Source organism: Cherax quadricarinatus, chromosome 4, assembly GCF_038502225.1.
Source record: "Cherax quadricarinatus isolate ZL_2023a chromosome 4, ASM3850222v1, whole genome shotgun sequence".
Lineage (NCBI taxonomy): Eukaryota > Metazoa > Arthropoda > Malacostraca > Decapoda > Parastacidae > Cherax > Cherax quadricarinatus.
The window spans coordinates 72,125,315-72,134,763 of NC_091295.1; positions in this window are offsets into that span (position 1 = coordinate 72,125,315).

Genomic DNA, 9,449 nt, shown 5'->3' on the forward strand with positions numbered 1-9,449 from the left:
TTATTATTATTATTATTATTATTATTATTATTATTATTATTATTATTATTATTATTATTATTATTATTTCGTGAGTTCTCCTCCCATCCTTCTTCAGTCCTGTTATCTTGGCTTTTATTATCGACGTTCTTCTGACGTGGCTGTGTCGTAGTTTCTCTTCAGACTTAACTTTTGCTGTTCTGTTATTCACAAATTGTCTCTTCTCTCCCTTGCATATTGATTTCTGTCTGTGTTTACATTTCTGTTTTCTTATGTCCTTCACATATAACATTTCTTCTTTCACTCTATTTCGTGTTTGTTTTGTTAGTTAGGTAAAAGGACACAAGTGGAGAGCGAAACGTTGCCACAATAAAATGTCACATTAATTAAACTTGTGTCTTTTTACCTAGGATATTGTCGGTAGTTCTCCCTACATTATAATTCTGTTCCCCTCTGAACCATGAGTTCTCTTGTTTCCATTACGTCTTGTATGCTATTCTCTCTCTCTTCTGCATCCTCCATCATCTCTTTTGTTGACTCTCCTTCAAGTTCTCTTACCATTATACTCTGTTAAAGAATCTCTCATCTGGTTTATCCTATCTCCCATCCCACAGATCAATGTTTTAACCACAGGCTGCTGTGTTCACCACACGCTGCTGTGTTCACCACAGGCTGCTGTGTTAGCCACTGGGCAGCGGCAGTGTCACTTATTTTCTGTGTAACATAGAAGTTTAAGAAAAATATCGTCGAGGTACTGTTCATGTTGTGAGTGAACAGGAAATCATAGAGGCAGTGTCACTTATCCTGAGAGGCAACATGACACCATACAAACAGTAATGGACAGTGTCACTCATCCTGAGAGGCAACATGACACTATACAAAGAGTAATAAAGTGTCACTCCTCATGTGTGTTCACACAGCCTCATCACTACACATTTATCATGCTAATAGGGATGATATTTATATTAAACAGAGAAATTCCTGATGGAATCAGCGGTGTTCGAGGCCAAAGATAAATTTGCATCGGACCTTGCACGAGCAAGGAGCCTGTCGTCTCAAAGACATTGTTGGCACTAACTATGCTTTATATTTTTGCTTTGAGTCTGGAGTAACTTCCTTTTAGCTGATTCACTGAGTGCATTATTTGAGGACTCGAGAATTCTTTTGCAAAACTTAGAATTAAGTTTGTTGACGTTCGTGATACTTGAGTACCCGTAATGAGGATGGTTTTGTGCGCGCCTAATTGTGGCTGTAGGGGTCGATTCATACCCTCTGGTTCCATGTGTGTGTGTGTATGTGTGTCTACACGCCCACCTTGTAACAATGTCACTAGTTAATTGTTACTTTAACCTTATCCCGTGGCAGAATATTTGGCAGCAGCAGCGTAAGGACAAGCCAAGCATAAATAAATGTTCAGAGAGAGAGCAGTTATATATATATATATATATATATATATATATATATATATATATATATATATATATATATATATATATATATATATATATATATTTATATATATATATATATATATATATATATATATATATATATATATATATATATATATATATATATATATATTTCTACTAGTAGTAATAGTACTACTCGTAATACTACTGCTACTACTACTACTACTACTACTACTACTACTACTACTACTACTAATAATAATAATAATAATAATAATAATGTCAATAATTTTATTATAAGAATGTATTCTTAAGTCACACTTGCATATAAAGATACTGAATAATATGATAAAATATCCCTTAATATTTCTGAGTATTATGGCTCTGATGCACTCTGGGAATACCAGATATTATGGTCAGTTCTCTCCACTCAGAGTCAAGTCGGTGAGTCCAAGACTCTGAACAAGGTGGACCTTCCTACGTTTATTTATGCTTGTGAGAAGCCACAGCCTCACCATAACAAACACTCTCCTTCTGAATGACGTCTTCCAGACTCACGTCTGTCAACGTCGACTTTCAAACTTTCCTGAGTTAAATTGAGAATTCCCAACTAACGTGACTTTTTCCAGGAGGTGGTGCTGCTAGCCATGGGCTCTTCATTCGAGGAACTGGATCTGAAAGAGATAACTCATACTCAAAAGATAACATACTCAGATAACAACTATACTCAAAATTTAATACTAAACCCCAATAATAATTTCGACTTTTGCAGAAATTATTGCCAGTATTACAAAAAATTTACAGGATTTGTATTATTTTTGTATTTTGAGAGTGTGAATGTATGTTTGGATGTATATTGTCCTATCTACCCTAAACTGGTATTGAATTTACAGTAGAAATAGACATAGAAGGAATCCATGACCTATAGACAAACTTCTATACTTACATCATTCCTCAGCCACTCTTCTGCAGATATAAATCCTGATGTACTACTGTAAGCTCTTTTTTGAGGCTTAGTTCCTAGGCCTATTGTGTATCCACATGCATCCATTCACAGGATGGATATGAGGTGCACTGTAAACCAGCCACTTGGAAAGCAAAATATATAAAATCGATACACAAATAACCCGCACATAAAAGAGAGAAGCTTACGACGACGTTTCGGTCCGACTTGGACCATTGACAAAGTCACACTGTGACTTTGTGTGACTTTGTCAATGGCCCAAGTCGGACCGAAACGTCGTCGTAAGCTTCTCTCTTTTATGTGCGGGTTATTTGTGTATCGTTCCAGTCACGGTATTGTGCCTTTTTGTTATTCATAAAATCGATCCTCGATGTTGTACTAGCATTCAGTGAATATGCAACATAATTCTCCCAGAGTAGTTGCTGGCGGGATGCAGTTTGCAGCATTGTACTCAAGTATGTGTTGAAGAGTGCCTGTGTGTACACAGTGAACTTCTTGATTGCTACTACTGCTACTGCTACTGTTGCTACTACTGCTGCTGTTACTACTGTTGCTGCTACTGCTACTGCTGCTGCTGCTGCTGTTACTACTGTTGCTGTTACTACTGCTGCTGCTGCTACTACTGCTGCTACTGCTGCTACTGCTACTGCTGCTACTACTGCTGCTACTGCTGCTACTACTGCTGCTACTGCTGCTACTGCTACTGCTGCTACTACTGCTGCTACTGCTGCTACTGCTGCTGCTACTGCTGCTGCTACTGCTGCTGCTACTGCAGCTACTACTGCTGCTGCTACTGCTGCTGCTACTACTACTACTGTTGTTGCTACTACTGCTACTGCTACTGCCTTCAGCATCTGGACATTGACTGCTCCGTTATCAGCTACTTTGCCTGAGACAGAAGCAACTTGAGTTGACGTCAGACAGCATTTCCATGGATGTCAGGATATCACTTCCTGTACTCTGTTAGAGGCTCTCGATCTTCTATTAGTAAGATCATGAGGACACTTCTCAATTCCCCTGTGACGCAACAACTGCTCATGGCTACACATTCCATGTCTCAGACAATACACAAATGTGAAAGAGGTTCCACATTATTCTCAGATATTTAAACTACGATATTAAACCTTGATATTAACCCTCAATCGTGAACCATCGTTTATTACAAACAATAAATTAATTAACCCCGTTATTAAACGCGGATATTAAATTCCCTTATTTACACTAGGACGTTTAACCCCATTATTGACACTCAGTTATTTAATAGAGTTTAAAACTAGTGTGGAAGATGAGGCGTTTAAATTATATATTAAAATTAACATTTAAACTGTTGTTGGCTGGTGTTCATGTGTTATTGAGTGTTATATGGTGTTATTGTGTTATATGGTGTTATTGTGTGTTAAGTGGTGTTATTGTTAGGTGGTGTTATTGTGTGTTATATGGTGTTATTGTGTTATATGGTGTTATTGTGTGTTAAGTGGTGTTATTGTTAGGTGGTGTTATTGTGTGTTATATGGTGTTATTGTGTTATGTGGTGATATTGTGTGTTATGTGGTGTTTTTGTGTTATGTGGTGTTATTGTGTTATATTGTGTTGTTTTGTTGTGTATTATGTGGTGTTATTGTGTGTTATGTGGTGATATTGTGTGTTATGTGATGTTATTGTGTGTTATGGTGTGTTATGTGATGTTATTGTGTGTTATATGGTGTTATTGTGTGTTGTATGGTGTTATTGTGTGTTATGTGGTGTTAGTGTATGTTATGTTGGGTTATTGTGTGTTATGTGATGTTATTGTGTGTTATATGGTGTTATTGTGTGTTATATGGTGTTATTGTGTGTTATGTGGTGTTATTGTGTGTTATATTGTGTTATTGTGTATTATGTGGTGTTATTGTGTGTTATGTGGTGGTATCATGTGTTATATGATGTTATTGTGTGTTATATGGTGTTATTGTGTGTTATGTGGTGTTATTGTGTATTATGTTATGTTACTGTGTGTTATATGGTGGTATTGTGTCATGTGGTGTTATTGTGTGTTATGTGGTGTTATTGTGTTATATTGTGTTATTGTGTGTTATATGGTGTTATTGTGTGTTACTGTGTTATGTGGTGTTATTGTGTGTTATGTGGTGTTATTGTGTGTTATGTGGTGTTATTGTGTGTTATGTGATGTTATTGTATTATATGGTGTTATTGTGTGTTATATGGTGTTATTGTGTGTTATGTGGTGTTATTTTGTGTTATATTGTGTTATTGTGTATTTTGTGATGCTATTGTGTGCTATGTGGTATATTTGTGTGTTATATGATGTTATTGTGTGTTATATGGTGTTATTGTGTGTTGTTATGTTACTGTGTGTGATATGGTATTATTGTGTGTTATGTGGTGTTGTTGTGTGTTATGTGGTGTTATTGTGTGTTATATTGTGTTATTGTGTGTTATGTGGTTTTAGTGTATGTTATATGGTGTTATTGTGTGTTATATGGTGTTATTGTGTGTTATGTGGTGTTATTGTGTGTTATATTGTGTTATTGTGTATTATGTGGTGTTATTGTGTGTTATGTGGTGTTATTGTGTGTTATGTTGGGTTATTGTGTGTTATGTTGGGTTATTGTGTGTTATGTGATGTTATTGTGTGTTATATGGTGTTATTGTGTGTTATATGGTGTTATTGTGTGTTATGTGGTGTTATTGTGTGTTATGTGGTGTTATTCTGTGTTATGTTATTGTGTGTTATATGGTGTTATTGTGTGTTATGTGGTGTTATTGTGTGTTATATTGTGTTATGTGGTGTTACTGAATGTTATATGGTGTTATTGTGTGTTATATGATATTTTTGCATGTTATGTGATGTTATTGTATGTTATATTGTGTTATTGTGTATTATGTGGTGTTATTGTGTGTTACATGGTTGTGGAAAATACTGTATATATTTTCCAGAAATACAGTAGTTATATGTAAATGGATGGCCATACTGTACTTAATAAAAATTATGTTATCGAAAACGGGAAGCTGCGCCTGTGCAGAAGAGACTCGCCATTGTTGTTTTGAATTTGGATTAGAAACGTTGGTGAAATCAGAAGAATTTTCATGCTCTAGAGGTTAAAATTGGACTGAGCCAAAATTGTTGGATGTGCATTCCTGCGTAATTTGATATATCAGGCGACTGGACAAGACAGCTCCAGGAACCTCAGATAAGTTTGTTTATGTTTTTAACTCTGACCAGTGTTATTTTCATGGATAGACAGGGAGGTTTTCTGAGTATGATACACCTTAATCTCCAGTCAAATTGGTGAGTGATATTAAGATATTCTCTTTCTGTTATGTAAATGTGTGTATATGTAATCCTTTTTTAATTTTGATATACAGTCCACAAATTTATATATTTACCAGCATTCCTGGTGATACAGATTTCATTAGTAATTAATAGGTCCAGAGCAACTTGTGGATATGACAGTGGTAGGTATCGAAGGGGGACATTTTTTGCGACCTAGGTGTCCCAAATTCCTACTTGTCTAATTGATAAATAATAATTATCTTTGTTCATTTACTGTTATGTACATAATGATACATTCAGATAAATGTAATTTTCCACATTTAATTTGCCCGTTGGTCCTTCTTGAACCGGAGGTAATTAGTGAAGTCATTAATTAGTTAATTACTTAATAATTATATGTGAAATGACAGAAGGAGGTGGATGTTAAGTTCACAAATTTACATAATGTGTAGTAGATTATAATTATTACAATATTAATTTGATAAGACAATTCTGGCCTAGATTTATATCAGTGTATGTGTAATTGATAAGCCAAGTGTAGCTAATTATATTAATGTGTATAATATTAATTTTGCTATGCCAAATTCTGGAAAGGATTTATATTAATTTGTATAATATTAATTTTGATAAGCGAAGTCTGGCTAAAGGTTTATCTTAATGTACATTTAATATTTATACAATTTTCTTACATGTTTAATTACTAAGCTCAAGTATAGCTAACAGTATTAATGTACATTTTAAATTTATATAATTTTCTTACATGTGTAATTACTAAGCTCAAGTGTAGCTAGCATTATTAATGTGTATTTAAAATTTATATTACAATTTTCTTACATGTAATTGCTAAGCTCAAGTAGCTAGGATTTATTCAAAGGTAAGTTGTATCAGTGTTGTAAGTTGTATCAGTGTTATTGATTAAGTTGAATTTAATACATTGCATCATGGCTGAAAATGAGGAAATTAATATAGAAGACAAACATATGGAATATAGAGCAAAGAAAGCATCACTACAAGCTAGAAAGGGTCATGTAACCAAGGCATATAATAAGTGCTTGGAATTGATGAATCAAGAAACTGTGAATACTGATGATCTAAAATTGTATTTAGATGCTTTAGGGAATAGATATGATTCTTACAAATTATATTACAACAAATATGAAGGAGATTTGTTAGTAAACTGTGTAGATGAGACTGAAGTAGATCTTATGATTAATCAGTATTATGAAACCAAGCAGTTAATCAGTCTGCTCCAACAAATAATATGTCTTTGCCAAAACTCCCAGAATTATGTTTACCTGTATTTAATCCTGGAGAAAATTGGGAGGAATTTTGGTCAATTTTTAAAGCAGCTGTGCATGACAGGAGTGACCTAGCCTGTGTAACTAAATTATTTTACCTCAAAGGACAGGTAAGAGGAGATGCTCACATACTCATACAAGCCTTTCCCAATGTAGATGACTCTTACAAGGAAGCAGTTGACTTGTTGAAGGTCACTTATGGTAATATAGAACAAAGTAGGTTGGATCTAGTGAATATCATTGTTAATTTAAAATCTCCAGATCACACTTACAAAGGTTTACAGCAGTTTAGAATTAAACTGGAGAGCACTCTCAAAACTTTAAGTAATAAATATAATCTGAAGGAATCAGACTGGTTATTGAGTGCCATGGTATAGAATAAATTAAGCTGTAAAACACTTGAATGGATCTCGAATAAATATCACAAGGGTTATTTTGGTCTGGAGGAAATAAGACTAGGTCTACAAGAATTAATTGTTCAGTTGCAGACCAGCCAACCAACTCATTTTAAAGATGCAACACATAATAACTCTGAGGTATCTGTCAAGTTTCACAAAGGGAAAAAATATCCCAATGGTAATAATCAAAATTCATTTCCTAAAAATAGTTGCATAGGTACATATCAAGTAGCAGGAATCAGAAATAATGATTCTCCACAAGGTAAGAAGAATAAGTACCCTCCTAAGAGTAGCCCAGTTAATAAGAAACCAGTCAAAGAAAAGAGAGATTGTTTTTTCTGCAAGGGTACTCATTTTTCAAAGAATTGCAATGCATACAATTCATGGAATGATAAAGTTGAAAGATTGGAGGAACTTGACATATGTATCAGGTGTTTAGTTAATCACAATATAAAGGATTGTCATACCAAATTAAACAACTGTTATCAATGTCACAAAGGAAGACACCATATAGTCATGTGTAAGGGTCTATATGATAATGTTGATAATAATGATAATGTTGACAATCCTGACACAACAGTAGCTAATGTAAAAATTGCTGCTAATGTTAATAATGATGGTTTTGCTGAAGTAGCCTTACCTGTGTTACAGGTAAAAATTGATGATAAAAGGCATAAATAAAAAAATGTAAATGCATTATTGGACCAAGGATCCCAGCGTACTTTCATAAAACGTAAATGTCTTGATGGTATGAAAGTACAGATGGGAGATCCCACAACTTTAAAATTATCTGGTTTTCGCCTCCTTTGTAAAGGGTATGGTAAAGAAATGTGGTGTCACCCTTTTGAAGACTGCAGGAGGCCATGTAATGTATGGTAGGATTCCTCGTAATAATAATTTATGACTAGAGGAAACTACAAATACCATAACTGTGTGTCATACTCATGAAATCGTGCCCCAGTATAATTCTTCCATAGAGGATGGTGTTGAGCCAGTGCATAAATTGTGGGAATTAGACAGCATTGGAATAAATGTAAATGAAGAAAGTCCAGACGATTCTTTTACTCAAGAACAATACCTGAGAGATGTAAAATTTGAATCTGGACAATACTGAGTACGACTTTCGTGGAGACTGAACCATCCAGAATTGCCCACTAATTACAGAATGACATATGGACAGTTAAAGGCTCAGCTCTGCCTATAATGATATAATTGCTGAGCAGTTAATTAATAAATTTATAGAAGAGGTACCTCCTGAACAAGCCAAAATTTATGGTCACTATTTGCCACATCACGGAGTGAAGAAGGATTCTAAGACCACTCCTTTGAGAATTATGTTTAATTGTAGTGCCAGGAGTAACAAAAATGTACCTAGTTTAAATGACTGTTTGATGACAGGTCCGTCGTTGACGGAAAAATTAGGAGATATCTTATTAAATTTCAGGATGAAGAATTATGCCTTTACGGCTGACATAAGTAAAGCTTTCCTAAGAGTGGGTTTACAAGAGGCTGACTGGGATTGTACCCGCTTCTTATGGCCTAAGAATCCTAGTGATCCACTTAGCCCTCTGAAAACCTTTCGCTCCGGAGCATATTATTTGGTGCTACATCCAGTCCGTCCCTACATGCACACCTTAAATGTATGGGAAGTCCATTGAGTAAAGTAATGAGCAAACAATTTTATGTGGACAATTTTCTGGGTGTGACGTCAACTGAAGAGGAACTTATGGAGAGGCTAATAAAATAATGCAAAGTGCAAATATGCCTCTGAGGGAATGGAATAGTAATTCGTCCAAATTAAAGGACAAAATAAGATTATCCTGGAGATGAAGTCCCAAAATGTAGTAATGTATTGGGATTAACTTGGGATACTGAGAGAGATTTGTTAATGTTAAAACCTAATAATTACAGTATGCCCAATAAATTAACTAAGAGAGTTTTGCTTGCTGAAGTTTCCAAATGTTTTGATCCACTAGGTTTAGTGTCACCCCTTACTATAAGAGGGAAATTATTAATACAGGAAGCATGGAAACTTAAATGTGCTTGTGATGAAATTCTACCTGAGGAATTCATTAACAGGTGGGATGAATTAATTGGTGATTATGAAAAAATTCCAATGTTGGA